We start from the raw sequence: 19,366 nt of genomic DNA on the forward strand, positions 1-19,366 counted from the left end.
GGGGAGGCTGTATGGGGGTCACTGGATGGGCTCTGCATTGAGTGGAGTGTGAGCCTTGAGCAGCTTGGGGACCGGCGGCTCAGGGAGCTCCGGTGGAGCAGGAAGTTCGGTAAGGAGCCCCCAGGCAGTGGTGACCTCACTTCCTTGACGACAGAGCCCAACTGAATGGGAACCCACGTATCCATGCACCCCATTACAGAGAAAACCGCCGTGCCCAGCTCATTTCTAGGCACATCCCAAAGGAAGCGACACGTTCTCTGCTGTACTAAAGCCGAGAGGATGCAGGGAAAAGAGAGCTCGCCCGCCAGACACGTCCCCTCCCTGGCAGGTCATATCAGGTTTCCCCAACGCCGCAGGCCCTTTGGCTAATAAAATTAAAAGGTGACGCCAGGGGGCTCAGAGTCAGAGAGTCCCACACATCTTTTCCAATTGTGTAGCCCGAGGTCTCCTCCCTGTCTCTGTGTGTGTGTGTGTGTGTGTGCGAGTGCCTCTGGGTGTCTGTGTGACTGTGTGTAAAGAGGACCTTGCCATGCCATCTTGGGTGGAGATGCCCCAAGCAGGATCAGGCTGATGAGGGTTTAGATATCTGGTGGGCAAGTCATGTTCACACCCCAGTTTAAAGCTGCTTAAGTGGGATCGGGTGTAGGGTCTACACCCTTCTGCCCAGGGTTTATCCTGAGACCCTGAACGGATGGGTCTATGACCCAGGAGCGGGGCTAACCCTAACAGAAACCATTAACCCTGACCCTGACCCTGACACTGACTGTGAGCCTGCCCCAAAACCTGACCCAAGCCCTGACCCTGACCCTGAACCTGACCCTGACTGTGATCCTGACCTGAACCCTAAACCTAAACCTAAGCCTGACACTGACCCTGATGTGGACCCTGAACTAAACCTAACTCTGACATTACCGTAACCATGACTCAAACCTAACCCGGACCCTAACCCCACACCTGACCGTGACAGTGTGCTTGACCCTAACCCTAAACCTAATGGTAACTCTAACCATGACCCTAATAAGGACCCTGAACCTACACCTCATGCTGACCCTGAACCTAACACTAACCCCGACCCTAAACCAAACCCTAACCCTGACCTTACGCTGTCTAACCCTAACCCTAACCCTCACCATAACCCTACTTCTAACTCTAACCCAAACCCCAATCCCAAACCCTACCGCCAAAACATAACTGTGACACTGAACCGAACATTGACCCTATACCAAAGCCTGACCCTGAACCTGACGCTGGCCCTGACCTTTACCTGACCCTGACTCTGAACCTAATCCTAACCTTGACACTAACTCTGACCAGTACAGAGCCCTGTCCCTGACCCGAATGTGGACTTTACACCAATACCTGAACCTGACCCTAAAAAGGACACTGGTGCTAAACTTCACCCTTACCCTGACCCAGACCATGACGATAACCTAACCCTGACCCTTACAGTGACCCCGACAATCAACTGAACACTAAACCTGACCCTGACTGTGAGACTGAACCTAACTCTGACCCTAAATGTAACCCTGACCCTGACACTAACATGGGCCCTCCCCCGAATCCTATCTCTGAACCTAACCCTAACGCTAAGCCCTAACCCTACCACGGACCCTGACCCTAACAAGTTCTCTCCCTAACCGTCAACCTAACGCTAAACGTAGAACTAACCCTAAACATTAACAATAACCCTGACCCTATACCTGACTATGATCATAACCCTAACCCTGAACTTTGCCTATACCAGACCCGGACCCTAAACCTGACCCTGGCCCTGACCCTAAACGTAACCATGACCCTAACAATGACCACTACATAACCTTGTCCCTGACCCGAATGTGGACTTTAAACCAATACCTGATCCTGACCGTAAACCTGACACTGGCCCTAGACTTCACCATGACCCAGACCCAGGCAAAGACCAGAAACCTAACCCTGACCCTAACAGTGACCCTGACCCTGACCCTAACACTAACCCTGACACTGAATGGGAGCCTGAACCTATCTCTAACCCTAAACGTAACCCTGACCCTGACACTAACAGGGGCCCTGACCCGAAACCTAATGCTGAACCTAACCCTAAAACTAACCCCTAACATTATCCCTGACACTGACCCTACCCCGGTCGAACCCTAACCCGCAACCTACCTCTAACCCTAAACCAAACCCCACTTTAACAATAATCCTGACCCTCTCCCTGACCCTGATCATAACCCTAACTCTGAACTTTGCCTATGTCAGAACTTAACCTTAAACCTGACACTGGCCTTGACCTTAATACTGACCCTAACCCTGACTGTAAACCTAACTCTGACCCAATCCGTGGTCCTGAACAGATTAGTAAACCTAAAGCTAACCCCGATCCTGAACCTACTCATGAAACAGAACCTAAACATAAAGCTGACCTTACCATGACCATGAACCTAACACTGACCGTGACCCTAACCCTGACACTAAACCTGTCCCAAACCTAACCCTGACCCTGACATGACCTTGCCCCCAAACCAAAACTTGAACCTGACCCTAAAACTGACCATGACCCTGAACCTGACCCTAAACCTAACCATCAGCCTAACACTGACCCTGAGCCTGACTCTGACCGTAATGCTAACCCTGAACCTACAGTGATCCTGACCCTAAACCTAACCATGAACCTATCCCTAACCCAGACCCCACCCTAAACCCTACGCTAACCCTGACCCCAAAGACGTCTAACCCTAACCCTGACCCTAAGTCATTCTTAACCCTAACCCTAACACTAACCTGGTCTAAACCCAGCTCTGTTCCCTCCAGCGGGGACAACAGCTGCACCCAGGCCTCCCAGGGCCTGGGGGGAGGCTGTATGGGGGTCACTGGATGGGCTCTGCATTGAGTGGAGTGTGAGCCTTGAGCAGCTTGGGGACCGGCGGCTCAGGGAGCTCCGGTGGAGCAGGAAGTTCGGTAAGGAGCCCCCAGGCAGTGGTGACCTCACTTCCTTGACGACAGAGCCCAACTGAATGGGAACCCACGTATCCATGCACCCCATTACAGAGAAAACCGCCGTGCCCAGCTCATTTCTAGGCACATCCCAAAGGAAGCGACATGTTCTCTGCTGTACTAAAGCCGAGAGGATGCAGGGAAAAGAGAGCTCGCCCGCCAGACACGTCCCCTCCCTGGCAGGTCATATCAGGTTTCCCCAACGCCGCAGGCCCTTTGGCTAATAAAATTAAAAGGTGACGCCAGGGGGCTCTGAGTCAGAGAGTCCCACACATCTTTTCCAATTGTGTAGCCCTAGGTCTCCTCCCTGTCTCTCTGTGTGTGTGTGTGTGTGTGCGAGTGCCTCTGGGTGTCTGTGTGACTGTGTGTAAAGAGGACCTTGCCATGCCATCTTGGGTGGAGATGCCCCAAGCAGGATCAGGCTGATGAGGGTTTAGATATCTGGTGGGCAAGTCATGTTCACACCCCAGTTTAAAGCTGCTTAAGTGGGATCGGGTGTAGGGTCTACACCCTTCTGCCCAGGGTTTATCCTGAGACCCTGAACGGATGGGTCTATGACCCAAGAGCGGGGCTAACCCTAACAGAAACCATTAACCCTGACCCTGACCCTGACACTGACTGGGAGCCTGCCCCAAAACCTGACCCAAGCCCTGACCCTGACCCTGAACCTGACCCTGACTGTGATCCTGACCTGAACCCTAAACCTAAACCTAAGCCTGACACTGACCCTGATGTGGACCCTGAACCTAAACCTAACTCTGACATTACCGTAACCATGACTCAAACCTAACCCGGACCCTAACCCCACCCCTGACCGTGACAGTGTGCTTGACCCTAACCCTAAACCTAATGGTAACTCTAACCATGACCCTAATAAGGACCCTGAACCTACACCTCATGCTGACCCTGAACCTAACACTAACCCCGACCCTAAACCAAACCCTAACCCTGACCTTACGCTGTCTAACCCTAACCCTAACCCTCACCATAACCCTACTTCTAACTCTAACCCAAACCCCAATCCCAAACCCTACCGCCAAAACATAACTGTGACACTGAACCGAACATTGACCCTATACCAAAGCCTGACCCTGAACCTGACGCTGGCCCTGACCTTTACCTGACCCTGACTCTGAACCTAATCCTAACCTTGACACTAACTCTGACCAGTACAGAGCCCTGTCCCTGACCCGAATGTGGACTTTAAACCAATACCTGAACCTGACCCTAAAAAGGACACTGGTGCTAAACTTCACCCTGACCCTGACCCAGACCATGACGATAACCTAACCCTGACCCTTACAGTGACCCCGACAATCAACTGAACACTAAACCTGACCCTGACTGTGAGACTGAACCTAACTCTGACCCTAAATGTAACCCTGACCCTGACACTAACATGGGCCCTCCCCCGAATCCTATCTCTGAACCTAACCCTAACACTAAGCCCTAACCCTACCACGGACCCTGACCCTAACAAGTTCTCTCCCTAACCGTCAACCTAACGCTAAACGTAGAAATAACCCTAAACATTAACAATAACCCTGACCCTATACCTGACTATGATCATAACCCTAACCCTGAACTTTGCCTATACCAGACCCGGACCCTAAACCTGACCCTGGCCCTGACCCTAAACCTAACCATGACCCTAACAATGACCACTACATAACCTTGTCCCTGACCCGAATGTGGACTTTAAACCAATACCTGATCCTGACCGTAAACCTGACACTCGCCCTAGACTTCACCCTGACCCAGACCCAGGCAAAGACCAGAAACCTAACCCTGACCCTAACAGTGACCCTGACCCTGAACCTAACACTAACCCTGACACTGAATGGGAGCCTGAACCTATCTCTAACCCTCAACGTAACCCTGACCCTGACACTAACACGGGCCCTGACCCGAAACCTAATGCTGAACCTAACCCTAAAACTAACCCCTAACATTATCCCTGACACTGACCCTACCCCGGTCGAACCCTAACCCGCAACCTACCTCTAACCCTAAACCTAACCCCACTTTAACAATAATCCTGACCCTCTCCCTGACCCTGATCATAACCCTAACTCTGAACTTTGCCTATGTCAGAACTTAACCTTAAACCTGACCCTGGCCTTGACCTTAATACTGACCCTAACCCTGACTGTAAACCTAACTCTGACCCAATCCGTGGTCCTGAACAGATTAGTAAACCTAAAGCTAACCCCGATCCTGAACCTACTCATGAAACAGAACCTAAACATAAAGCTGACCTTACCATGACCATGAACCTAACACTGACCGTGACCCTAACCCTGACACTAAACCTGTCCCAAACCTAACCCTGACCCTGACATGACCTTGCCCCCAAACCAAAACTTGAACCTGACCCTAAACTGACCATGACCCTGAACCTGACCCTAAACCTAACCATCAGCCTAACACTGACCCTGAGCCTGACTCTGACCGTAATGCTAACCCTGAACCTACAGTGATCCCGACCCTAAACCTAACCATGAACCTATCCCTAACCCTGACCCCACCCTAAACCTTACGCTAACCATGACCCCAAAGACGTCTTACCCAAACCCTGACCCTAAGTCATTCTTAACCCTAACCCTAACACTAAGCTGGTCTAAACACAGCTCTGTTCCCTCCAGCGGGGACAACAGCTGCACCCAGGCCTCCCAGGGCCTGGGGGGAGGCTGTATGGGGGTCACTGGATGGGCTCTGCATTGAGTGGAGTGTGAGCCTTGAGCAGCTTGGGGACCGGCGGCTCAGGGAGCTCCGGTGGAGCAGGAAGTTCGGTAAGGAGCCCCCAGGCAGTGGTGACCTCACTTCCTTGACGACAGAGCCCAACTGAATGGGAACCCACGTATCCATGCACCCCATTACAGAGAAAACCGCCGTGCCCAGCTCATTTCTAGGCACATCCCAAAGGAAGCGACACGTTCTCTGCTGTACTAAAGCCGAGAGGATGTAGGGAAAAGAGAGCTCGCCCGCCAGACACGTCCCCTCCCTGGCAGGTCATATCAGGTTTCCCCAACGCCGCAGGCCCTTTGGCTAATAAAATTAAAAGGTGACGCCAGGGGGCTCAGAGTCAGAGAGTCCCACACATCTTTTCCAATTGTGTAGCCCGAGGTCTCCTCCCTGTCTCTGTGTGTGTGTGTGTGTGTGTGCGAGTGCCTCTGGGTGTCTGTGTGACTGTGTGTAAAGAGGACCTTGCCATGCCATCTTGGGTGGAGATGCCCCAAGCAGGATCAGGCTGATGAGGGTTTAGATATCTGGTGGGCAAGTCATGTTCACACCCCAGTTTAAAGCTGCTTAAGTGGGATCGGGTGTAGGGTCTACACCCTTCTGCCCAGGGTTTATCCTGAGACCCTGAACGGATCGGTCTATGACCCAAGAGCGGGGCTAACCCTAACAGAAACCATTAACCCTGACCCTGACCCTGACACTGACTGTGAGCCTGCCCCAAAACCTGACCCAAGTCCTGACCCTGACCCTGAACCTGACCCTGACTGTGATCCTGACCTGAACCCTAAACCTAAACCTAAGCCTGACACTGACCCTGATGTGGACCCTGAACTAAACCTAACTCTGACATTACCGTAACCATGACTCAAACCTAACCCGGACCCTAACCCCACCCCTGACCGTGACAGTGTGCTTGACCCTAACCCTAAACCTAATGGTAACTCTAACCATGACCCTAATAAGGACCCTGAACCTACACCTCATGCTGACCCTGAACCGAACACTAACCCCGACCCTAAACCAAACCCTAACCCTGACCTTACGCTGTCTAACCCTAACCCTAACCCTCACCATAACCCTACTTCTAACTCTAACCCAAACCCCAATCCCAAACCCTACCGCCAAAACATAACTGTGACACTGAACCGAACATTGACCCTATACCAAAGCCTGACCCTGAACCTGACGCTGGCCCTGACCTTTACCTGACCCTGACTCTGAACCTAATCCTAACCTTGACACTAACTCTGACCAGTACAGAGCCCTGTCCCTGACCCGAATGTGGACTTTACACCAATACCTGAACCTGACCCTAAAAAGGACACTGGTGCTAAACTTCACCCTGACCCTGACCCAGACCATGACGATAACCTAACCCTGACCCTTACAGTGACCCCGACAATCAACTGAACACTAAACCTGACCCTGACTGTGAGACTGAACCTAACTCTGACCCTAAATGTAACCCTGACCCTGACACTAACATGGGCCCTCCCCCGAATCCTATCTCTGAACCTAACCCTAACGCTAAGCCCTAACCCTACCACGGACCCTGACCCTAACAAGTTCTCTCCCTAACCGTCAACCTAACGCTAAACGTAGAACTAACCCTAAACATTAACAATAACCCTGACCCTATACCTGACTATGATCATAACCCTAACCCTGAACTTTGCCTATACCAGACCCGGACCCTAAACCTGACCCTGGCCCTGACCCTAAACGTAACCATGACCCTAACAATGACCACTACATAACCTTGTCCCTGACCCGAATGTGGACTTTAAACCAATACCTGATCCTGACCGTAAACCTGACACTGGCCCTAGACTTCACCATGACCCAGACCCAGGCAAAGACCAGAAACCTAACCCTGACCCTAACAGTGACCCTGACCCTGACCCTAACACTAACCCTGACACTGAATGGGAGCCTGAACCTATCTCTAACCCTAAACGTAACCCTGACCCTGACACTAACAGGGGCCCTGACCCGAAACCTAATGCTGAACCTAACCCTAAAACTAACCCCTAACATTATCCCTGACACTGACCCTACCCCGGTCGAACCCTAACCCGCAACCTACCTCTAACCCTAAACCAAACCCCACTTTAACAATAATCCTGACCCTCTCCCTGACCCTGATCATAACCCTAACTCTGAACTTTGCCTATGTCAGAACTTAACCTTAAACCTGACCCTGGCCTTGACCTTAATACTGACCCTAACCCTGACTGTAAACCTAACTCTGACCCAATCCGTGGTCCTGAACAGATTAGTAAACCTAAAGCTAACCCCGATCCTGACCCTACTCATGAAACAGAACCTAAACATAAAGCTGACCTTACCATGACCATGAACCTAACACTGACCGTGACCCTAACCCTGACACTAAACCTGTCCCAAACCTAACCCTGACCCTGACACGACCTTGCCCCCAAACCAAAACTTGAACCTGACCCTAAAACTGACCATGACCCTGAACCTGACCCTAAACCTAACCATCAGCCTAACACTGACCCTGAGCCTGACTCTGACCGTAATGCTAACCCTGAACCTACAGTGATCCTGACCCTAAACCTAACCATGAACCTATCCCTAACCCTGACCCCACCCTAAACCCTACGCTAACCCTGACCCCAAAGACGTCTAACCCTAACCCTGACCCTAAGTCATTCTTAACCCTAACCCTAACACTAACCTGGTCTAAACCCAGCTCTGTTCCCTCCAGCGGGGACAACAGCTGCACCCAGGCCTCCCAGGGCCTGGGGGGAGGCTGTATGGGGGTCACTGGATGGGCTCTGCATTGAGTGGAGTGTGAGCCTTGAGCAGCTTGGGGACCGGCGGCTCAGGGAGCTCCGGTGGAGCAGGAAGTTCGGTAAGGAGCCCCCAGGCAGTGGTGACCTCACTTCCTTGACGACAGAGCCCAACTGAATGGGAACCCACGTATCCATGCACCCCATTACAGAGAAAACCGCCGTGCCCAGCTCATTTCTAGGCACATCCTAAAGGAAGCGACATGTTCTCTGCTGTACTAAAGCCGAGAGGATGCAGGGAAAAGAGAGCTCGCCCGCCAGACACGTCCCCTCCCTGGCAGGTCTTATCAGGTTTCCCCAACGCCGCAGGCCCTTTGGCTAATAAAATTAAAAGGTGACGCCAGGGGGCTCAGAGTCAGAGAGTCCCACACATCTTTTCCAATTGTGTAGCCCTAGGTCTCCTCCCTGTCTCTGTGTGTGTGTGTGTGTGTGTGTGTGCGCGCGCGAGTGCCTCTGGGTGTCTGTGTGACTGTGTGTAAAGAGGACCTTGCCATGCCATCTTGGGTGGAGATGCCCCAAGCAGGATCAGGCTGATGAGGGTTTAGATATCTGGTGGGCAAGTCATGTTCACACCCCAGTTTAAAGCTGCTTAAGTGGGATCGGGTGTAGGGTCTACACCCTTCTGCCCAGGGTTTATCCTGAGACCCTGAACGGATGGGTCTATGACCCAAGAGCGGGGCTAACCCTAACAGAAACCATTAACCCTGACCCTGACCCTGACACTGACTGTGAGCCTGCCCCAAAACCTGACCCAAGCCCTGACCCTGACCCTGAACCTGACCCTGACTGTGATCCTGACCTGAACCCTAAACCTAAACCTAAGCCTGACACTGACCCTGATGTGGACCCTGAACCTAAACCTAACTCTGACATTACCGTAACCATGACTCAAACCTAACCCGGACCCTAACCCCACCCCTGACCGTGACAGTGTGCTTGACCCTAACCCTAAACCTAATGGTAACTCTAACCATGACCCTAATAAGGACCCTGAACCTACACCTCATGCTGACCCTGAACCTAACACTAACCCCGACCCTAAACCAAACCCTAACCCTGACCTTACGCTGTCTAACCCTAACCCTAACCCTCACCATAACCCTACTTCTAACTCTAACCCAAACCCCAATCCCAAACCCTACCGCCAAAACATAACTGTGACACTGAACCGAACATTGACCCTATACCAAAGCCTGACCCTGAACCTGACGCTGGCCCTGACCTTTACCTGACCCTGACTCTGAACCTAATCCTAACCTTGACACTAACTCTGACCAGTACAGAGCCCTGTCCCTGACCCGAATGTGGACTTTAAACCAATACCTGAACCTGACCCTAAAAAGGACACTGGTGCTAAACTTCACCCTGACCCTGACCCAGACCATGACGATAACCTAACCCTGACCCTTACAGTGACCCCGACAATCAACTGAACACTAAACCTGACCCTGACTGTGAGACTGAACCTAACTCTGACCCTAAATGTAACCCTGACCCTGACACTAACATGGGCCCTCCCCCGAATCCTATCTCTGAACCTAACCCTAACGCTAAGCCCTAACCCTACCACGGACCCTGACCCTAACAAGTTCTCTCCCTAACCGTCAACCTAACGCTAAACGTAGAAATAACCCTAAACATTAACAATAACCCTGACCCTATACCTGACTATGATCATAACCCTAACCCTGAACTTTGCCTATACCAGACCCGGACCCTAAACCTGACCCTGGCCCTGACCCAAAACGTAACCATGACCCTAACAATGACCACTACATAACCTTGTCCCTGACCCGAATGTGGACTTTAAACCAATACCTGATCCTGACCGTAAACCTGACACTGGCCCTAGACTTCACCCTGACCCAGACCCAGGCAAAGACCAGAAACCTAACCCTGACCCTAACAGTGACCCTGACCCTGAACCTAACACTAACCCTGACACTGAATGGGAGCCTGAACCTATCTCTAACCCTAAACGTAACCCTGACCCTGACACTAACACGGGCCCTGACCCGAAACCTAATGCTGAACCTAACCCTAAAACTAACCCCTAACATTATCCCTGACACTGACCCTACCCCGGTCGAACCCTAACCCGCAACCTACCTCTAACCCTAAACCTAACCCCACTTTAACAATAATCCTGACCCTCTCCCTGACCCTGATCATAACCCTAACTCTGAACTTTGCCTATGTCAGAACTTAACCTTAAACCTGACCCTGGCCTTGACCTTAATACTGACCCTAACCCTGACTGTAAACCTAACTCTGACCCAATCCGTGGTCCTGAACAGATTAGTAAACCTAAAGCTAACCCCGATCCTGAACCTACTCATGAAACAGAACCTAAACATAAAGCTGACCTTACCATGACCATGAACCTAACACTGACCGTGACCCTAACCCTGACACTAAACCTGTCCCAAACCTAACCCTGACCCTGACATGACCTTGCCCCCAAACCAAAACTTGAACCTGACCCTAAAACTGACCATGACCCTGAACCTGACCCTAAACCTAAGCATCAGCCTAACACTGACCCTGAGCCTGACTCTGACCGTAATGCTAACCCTGAACCTACAGTGATCCTGACCCTAAACCTAACTCCCTAACCCTGACCCCACCCTAAACCTTACGCTAACCCTGACCCCAAAGACGTCTAACCCTAACCCTGACCCTAAGTCATTCTTAACCCTAACCATAACACTAACCTGGTCTAAACCCAGCTCTGTTCCCTCCAGCGGGGACAACAGCTGCACCCAGGCCTCCCAGGGCCTGGGGGGAGGCTGTATGGGGGTCACTGGATGGGCTCTGCATTGAGTGGAGTGTGAGCCTTGAGCAGCTTGGGGACCGGCGGCTCAGGGAGCTCCGGTGGAGCAGGAAGTTCGGTAAGGAGCCCCCAGGCAGTGGTGACCTCACTTCCTTGACGACAGAGCCCAACTGAATGGGAACCCACGTATCCATGCACCCCATTACAGAGAAAACCGCCGTGCCCAGCTCATTTCTAGGCACATCCCAAAGGAAGCGACATGTTCTCTGCTGTACTAAAGCCGAGAGGATGCAGGGAAAAGAGAGCTCGCCCGCCAGACACGTCCCCTCCCTGGCAGGTCATATCAGGTTTCCCCAACGCCGCAGGCCCTTTGGCTAATAAAATTAAAAGGTGACGCCAGGGGGCTCAGAGTCAGAGAGTCCCACACATCTTTTCCAATTGTGTAGCCCGAGGTCTCCTCCCTGTCTCTGTGTGTGTGTGTGTGTGTGTGCGAGTGCCTCTGGGTGTCTGTGTGACTGTGTGTAAAGAGGACCTTGCCATGCCATCTTGGGTGGAGATGCCCCAAGCAGGATCAGGCTGATGAGGGTTTAGATATCTGGTGGGCAAGTCATGTTCACACCCCAGTTTAAAGCTGCTTAAGTGGGATCGGGTGTAGGGTCTACACCCTTCTGCCCAGGGTTTATCCTGAGACCCTGAACGGATCGGTCTATGACCCAAGAGCGGGGCTAACCCTAACAGAAACCATTAACCCTGACCCTGACCCTGACACTGACTGGGAGCCTGCCCCAAAACCTGACCCAAGTCCTGACCCTGACCCTGAACCTGACCCTGACTGTGATCCTGACCTGAACCCTAAACCTAAACCTAAGCCTGACACTGACCCTGATGTGGACCCTGAACCTAAACCTAACTCTGACATTACCGTAACCATGACTCAAACCTAACCCGGACCCTAACCCCACCCCTGACCGTGACAGTGTGCTTGACCCTAACCCTAAACCTAATGGTAACTCTAACCATGACCCTAATAAGGACCCTGAACCTACACCTCATGCTGACCCTGAACCTAACACTAACCCCGACCCTAAACCAAACCCTAACCCTGACCTTACGCTGTCTAACCCTAACCCTAACCCTCACCATAACCCTACTTCTAACTCTAACCCAAACCCCAATCCCAAACCCTACCGCCAAAACATAACTGTGACACTGAACCGAACATTGACCCTATACCAAAGCCTGACCCTGAACCTGACGCTGGCCCTGACCTTTACCTGACCCTGACTCTGAACCTAATCCTAACCTTGACACTAACTCTGACCAGTACAGAGCCCTGTCCCTGACCCGAATGTGGACTTTACACCAATACCTGAACCTGACCCTAAAAAGGACACTGGTGCTAAACTTCACCCTGACCCTGACCCAGACCATGACGATAACCTAACCCTGACCCTTACAGTGACCCCGACAATCAACTGAACACTAAACCTGACCCTGACTGTGAGACTGAACCTAACTCTGACCCTAAATGTAACCCTGACCCTGACACTAACATGGGCCCTCCCCCGAATCCTATCTCTGAACCTAACCCTAACGCTAAGCCCTAACCCTACCACGGACCCTGACCCTAACAAGTTCTCTCCCTAACCGTCAACCTAACGCTAAACGTAGAACTAACCCTAAACATTAACAATAACCCTGACCCTATACCTGACTATGATCATAACCCTAACCCTGAACTTTGCCTATACCAGACCCGGACCCTAAACCTGACCCTGGCCCTGACCCAAAACGTAACCATGACCCTAACAATGACCACTACATAACCTTGTCCCTGACCCGAATGTGGACTTTAAACCAATACCTGATCCTGACCGTAAACCTGACACTGGCCCTAGACTTCACCATGACCCAGACCCAGGCAAAGACCAGAAACCTAACCCTGACCCTAACAGTGACCCTGACCCTGACCCTAACACTAACCCTGACACTGAATGGGAGCCTGAACCTATCTCTAACCCTAAACGTAACCCTGACCCTGACACTAACAGGGGCCCTGACCCGAAACCTAATGCTGAACCTAACCCTAAAACTAACCCCTAACATTATCCCTGACACTGACCCTACCCCGGTCGAACCCTAACCCGCAACCTACCTGTAACCCTAAACCTAACCCCACTTTAACAATAATCCTGACCCTCTCCCTGACCCTGATCATAACCCTAACTCTGAACTTTGCCTATGTCAGAACTTAACCTTAAACCTGACCCTGGCCTTGACCTTAATACTGACCCTAACCCTGACTGTAAACCTAACTCTGACCCAATCCGTGGTCCTGAACAGATTAGTAAACCTAAAGCTAACCCCGATCCTGAACCTACTCATGAAACAGAACCTAAACATAAAGCTGACCTTACCATGACCATGAACCTAACACTGACCGTGACCCTAACCCTGACACTAAACCTGTCCCAAACCTAACCCTGACCCTGACATGACCTTGCCCCCAAACCAAAACTTGAACCTGACCCTAAAACTGACCATGACCCTGAACCTGACCCTAAACCTAACCATCAGCCTAACACTGACCCTGAGCCTGACTCTGACCGTAATGCTAACCCTGAACCTACAGTGATCCTGACCCTAAACCTAACCATGAACCTATCCCTAACCCTGACCCCACCCTAAACCCTACGCTAACCCTGACCCCAAAGACGTCTAACCCTAACCCTGACCCTAAGTCATTCTTAACCCTAACCCTAACACTAACCTGGTCTAAACCCAGCTCTGTTCCCTCCAGCGGGGACAACAGCTGCACCCAGGCCTCCCAGGGCCTGGGGGGAGGCTGTATGGGGGTCACTGGATGGGCTCTGCATTGAGTGGAGTGTGAGCCTTGAGCAGCTTGGGGACCGGCGGCTCAGGGAGCTCCGGTGGAGCAGGAAGTTCGGTAAGGAGCCCCCAGGCAGTGGTGACCTCACTTCCTTGACGACAGAGCCCAACTGAATGGGAACCCACGTATCCATGCACCCCATTACAGAGAAAACCGCCGTGCCCAGCTCATTTCTAGGCACATCCCAAAGGAAGCGACATGTTCTCTGCTGTACTAAAGCCGAGAGGATGCATAGGGAAAAGAGAGCTCGCCCGCCAGACACGTCCCCTCCCTGGCAGGTCATATCAGTTTCCCAACGCCGCAGGCCCTTTTGGCTAATAAAATTAAAAGGTGACGCCAGGGGCTCAGAGTCAGAGAGTCCCACACATCTTTTCCAATTGTGTAGCCCTAGGTCTCCTCCCTGTCTCTCTGTGTGTGTGTGTGTGTGTGCGAGTGCCTCTGGGTGTCTGTGTGACTGTGTGTAAAGAGGACCTTGCCATGCCATCTTGGGTGGAGATGCCCCAAGCAGGATCAGGCTGATGAGGGTTTAGATATCTGGTGGGCAAGTCATGTTCACACCCCAGTTTAAAGCTGCTTAAGTGGGGATCGGGTTGTAGGGTCTACACCCTTCTGCCCAGGGTTTATCCTGAGACCCTGAACGGATGGGTCTATGACCCAAGAGCGGGGCTAACCCTACAGAAACCATTAACCCTGACCCTGACCCTGACACAGACTGTGAGCCTGCCCAAAACCTGACCCAAGCCCTGACCCTGACCCTGAACCTGACCCTGACTGTGATCTGACCTGAACCCTAAACCTAAACCTAAGCCTGACACTGGACCCTGATGTGGACCCTGAACCTAAACCTAACTCTGACATTACCGTAACCATGACTCAAACCTAACCCGGACCCTAACCCCACCCCTGACCGTGACAGTGTGCTTGACCCTAACCCTAAACCTAATGGTAACTCTAACCATGACCCTAATAAGGACCCTGAACCTACACCTCATGCTGACCTGAACCTAACACTAACCCGACCCTAAACCAAACCCTAACCCTGAGCCTTACGCTGTCTAACCCTAACCCTAACCCTCACCATAACCCTACTTCTAACTCTAACCCAAACCCCAATCCCAAACCCTACCGCCAAAACATAACTGTGACACTGAACCGAACATTGACCCTATACCAAAGCCTGACCCTGAACCTGACGCTGGCCCTGACCTTTACCTGACCCTGACCTCGAACCTAATCCTAACCTTGACACTAACTCTGACCAGTACAGAGCCCTGTCCCTGACCCGAATGTGGACTTTAAACCAATACCTGAACCTGACCCCTAAAAGGACACTGGTGCTAAACTTCACCCTGACCCTGACCCAGACCATGACGATAACCTAACCCTGACCCTTACAGTGACCCCGACAATCAACTGAACACTAACCTGACCCTGACTGTGAGACTGAACCTAACTCTGACCCTAAATGTAACCCTGACCCTGACACTAACATGGGCCCTCCCCCGAATCCTATCTCTGAACCTAACCCTAACGCTAAGCCCTAACCCTACCACGGACCCTGACCCTAACAAGTTCTCTCCCTAACCGTCAACCTAACGCTAAACGTAGAAATAACCCTAAACATTAACAATAACCCTGACCCTATACCTGACTATGATCATAACCCTAACCCTGAACTTTGCCTATACCAGACCCGGGACCCTAAACCTGACCCTGGCCCTGACCCAAAACGTAACCATGACCCTAACAATGACCACTACATAACCTTGTCCCTGACCCGAATGTGGACTTTAAACCAATACCTGATCCTGACCGTAAACCTGACACTCGCCCTAGACTTCACCCTGACCCAGACCCAGGCAAAGACCAGAAACCTAACCCTGACCCTAACAGTGACCCTGACCCTGAACCTAACACTAACACCTGACACTGAATGGGAGCCTGAACCTATCTCTAACCCTAAACGTAACCCTGACCCTGACACTAACACTGGCCCTGACCCGAAAACCTAATGCTGAACCTAACCCTAAAACTAACCCCTAACATTATCCCTGACACTGACCCTACCCCGGTCGAACCCTAACCCGCAACCTACCTCTAACCCTAAACCTAACCCCACTTTAAACAATAATCCTGACCCTCTCCCTGACCCTGATCATAACCCTAACTCTGAACTTTGCCTATGTCAGAACTTAACCTTAAACCTGACCCTGGCCTTGACCTTAATACTGACCCTAACCCTGACTGTAAACCTAACTCTGACCCAATCCGTGGTCCTGAACAGATTAGTAAACCTAAAGCTAACCCCGATCCTGAACCTACTCAATGAAACAGAACCTAAACATAAAGCTGACCTTACCATGACCATGAACCTAACACTGACCGTGACCCTAACCCTGACACTAAACCTGTCCCCAAACCTAACCCTGACCCTGACATGACCTTGCCCCCCAAACCAAAACTTGAACCTGACCCTAAAACTGACCATGACCCTGACCTGACCCTAAACCTAAGCATCAGCCTACACTGACCCTGAGCCTGACTCTGACCGTAATGCTAACCCTGAACCTACAGTGATCCTGACCCTAAACCTAACTCCCTAACCCTGACCCCACCCTAAACCTTACGCTAACCCTGACCCCAAAGACGTCTAACCCTAACCCTGACCCTAAGTCATTCTAACCCTAACCATAACACTACCTGGTCTAAACCCAGCTCTGTTCCTCCAGCGGGGACAACAGCTGCACCCAGGCCTCCCAGGGCTGGGGGGGGCTGTATGGGGGTCACTGGATGGGCTCTGCATTGAGTGGAGTGTGAGCCTTGAGCAGCTTGGGGACCGGCGGCTCAGGGAGCTCCGGTGGAGCAGGAAGTTCGGTAAGGAGCCCCCAGGCAGTGGTGACCTCACTTCCTTGACGACAGAGCCCAACTGAATGGGAACCCACGTATCCATGCACCCCATTACAGAGAAAACCGCCGTGCCCAGCTCATTTCTAGGCACATCCCAAAGGAAGCGACATGTTCTCTGCTGTACTAAAGCCGAGAGGATGCAGGGAAAAGAGAGCTCGCCCGCCAGACACGTCCCCTCCCTGGCAGGTCATATCAGGTTTCCCCAACGCCGCAGGCCCTTTGGCTAATAAAATTAAAAGGTGACGCCAGGGGGCTCAGAGTCAGAGAGTCCCACACATCTTTTCCAATTGTGTAGCCCGAGGTCTCCTCCCTGTCTCTGTGTGTGTGTGTGTGTGTGTGCGAGTGCCTCTGGGTGTCTGTGTGACTGTGTGTAAAGAGGACCTTGCCATGCCATCTTGGGTGGAGATGCCCCAAGCAGGATCAGGCTGATGAGGGTTTAGATATCTGGTGGGCAAGTCATGTTCACACCCCAGTTTAAAGCTGCTTAAGTGGGATCGGGTGTAGGGTCTACACCCTTCTGCCCAGGGTTTATCCTGAGACCCTGAACGGATCGGTCTATGACCCAAGAGCGGGGCTAACCCTAACAGAAACCATTAACCCTGACCCTGACCCTGACACTGACTGGGAGCCTGCCCCAAAACCTGACCCAAGTCCTGACCCTGACCCTGAACCTGACCCTGACTGTGATCCTGACCTGAACCCTAAACCTAAACCTAAGCCTGACACTGACCCTGATGTGGACCCTGAACCTAAACCTAACTCTGACATTACCGTAACCATGACTCAAACCTAACCCGGACCCTAACCCCACCCCTGACCGTGACAGTGTGCTTGACCCTAACCCTAAACCTAATGGTAACTCTAACCATGACCCTAATAAGGACCCTGAACCTACACCTCATGCTGACCCTGAACCTAACACTAACCCCGACCCTAAACCAAACCCTAACCCTGACCTTACGCTGTCTAACCCTAACCCTAACCCTCACCATAACCCTACTTCTAACTCTAACCCAAACCCCAATCCCAAACCCTACCGCCAAAACATAACTGTGACACTGAACCGAACATTGACCCTATACCAAAGCCTGACCCTGAACCTGACGCTGGCCCTGACCTTTACCTGACCCTGACTCTGAACCTAATCCTAACCTTGACACTAACTCTGACCAGTACAGAGCCCTGTCCCTGACCCGAATGTGGACTTTACACCAATACCTGAACCTGACCCTAAAAAGGACACTGGTGCTAAACTTCACCCTGACCCTGACCCAGACCATGACGATAACCTAACCCTGACCCTTACAGTGACCCCGACAATCAACTGAACACTAAACCTGACCCTGACTGTGAGACTGAACCTAACTCTGACCCTAAATGTAACCCTGACCCTGACACTAACATGGGCCCTCCCCCGAATCCTATCTCTGAACCTAACCCTAACGCTAAGCCCTAACCCTACCACGGACCCCTGACCCTAACAAGTTCTCTCCCTAACCGTCAACCTAACGCTAAACGTAGAACTAACCCTAAACATTAACAATAACCCTGACCCTATACCTGACTATGATCATAACCCTAACCCTGAACTTTGCCTATACCAGACCCGGACCCTAAACCTGACCCTGGCCCTGACCCTAAACGTAACCATGACCCTAAAAATGACCACTACATAACCTTGTCCCTGACCCGAATGTGGACTTTAAACCAATACCTGATCCTGACCGTAAACCTGACACTGGCCCTAGACTTCACCATGACCCAGACCCAGGCAAAGACCAGAAACCTAACCCTGACCCTAACAGTGACCCTGACCCTGACCCTAACACTAACCCTGACACTGAATGGGAGCCTGAACCTATCTCTAACCCTAAACGTAACCCTGACCCTGACACTAACAGGGGCCCTGACCCGAAACCTAATGCTGAACCTAACCCTAAAACTAACCCCTAACATTATCCCTGACACTGACCCTACCCCGGTCGAACCCTAACCCGCAACCTACCTCTAACCCTAAACCTAACCCCACTTTAACAATAATCCTGACCCTCTCCCTGACCCTGATCATAACCCTAACTCTGAACTTTGCCTATGTCAGAACTTAACCTTAAACCTGACCCTGGCCTTGACCTTAATACTGACCCTAACCCTGACTGTAAACCTAACTCTGACCCAATCCGTGGTCCTGAACAGATTAGTAAACCTAAAGCTAACCCCGATCCTGAACCTACTCATGAAACAGAACCTAAACATAAAGCTGACCTT

This window comes from Mustela lutreola, chromosome 15 (genome assembly GCF_030435805.1).
Source record: "Mustela lutreola isolate mMusLut2 chromosome 15, mMusLut2.pri, whole genome shotgun sequence".
NCBI lineage: Eukaryota > Metazoa > Chordata > Mammalia > Carnivora > Mustelidae > Mustela > Mustela lutreola.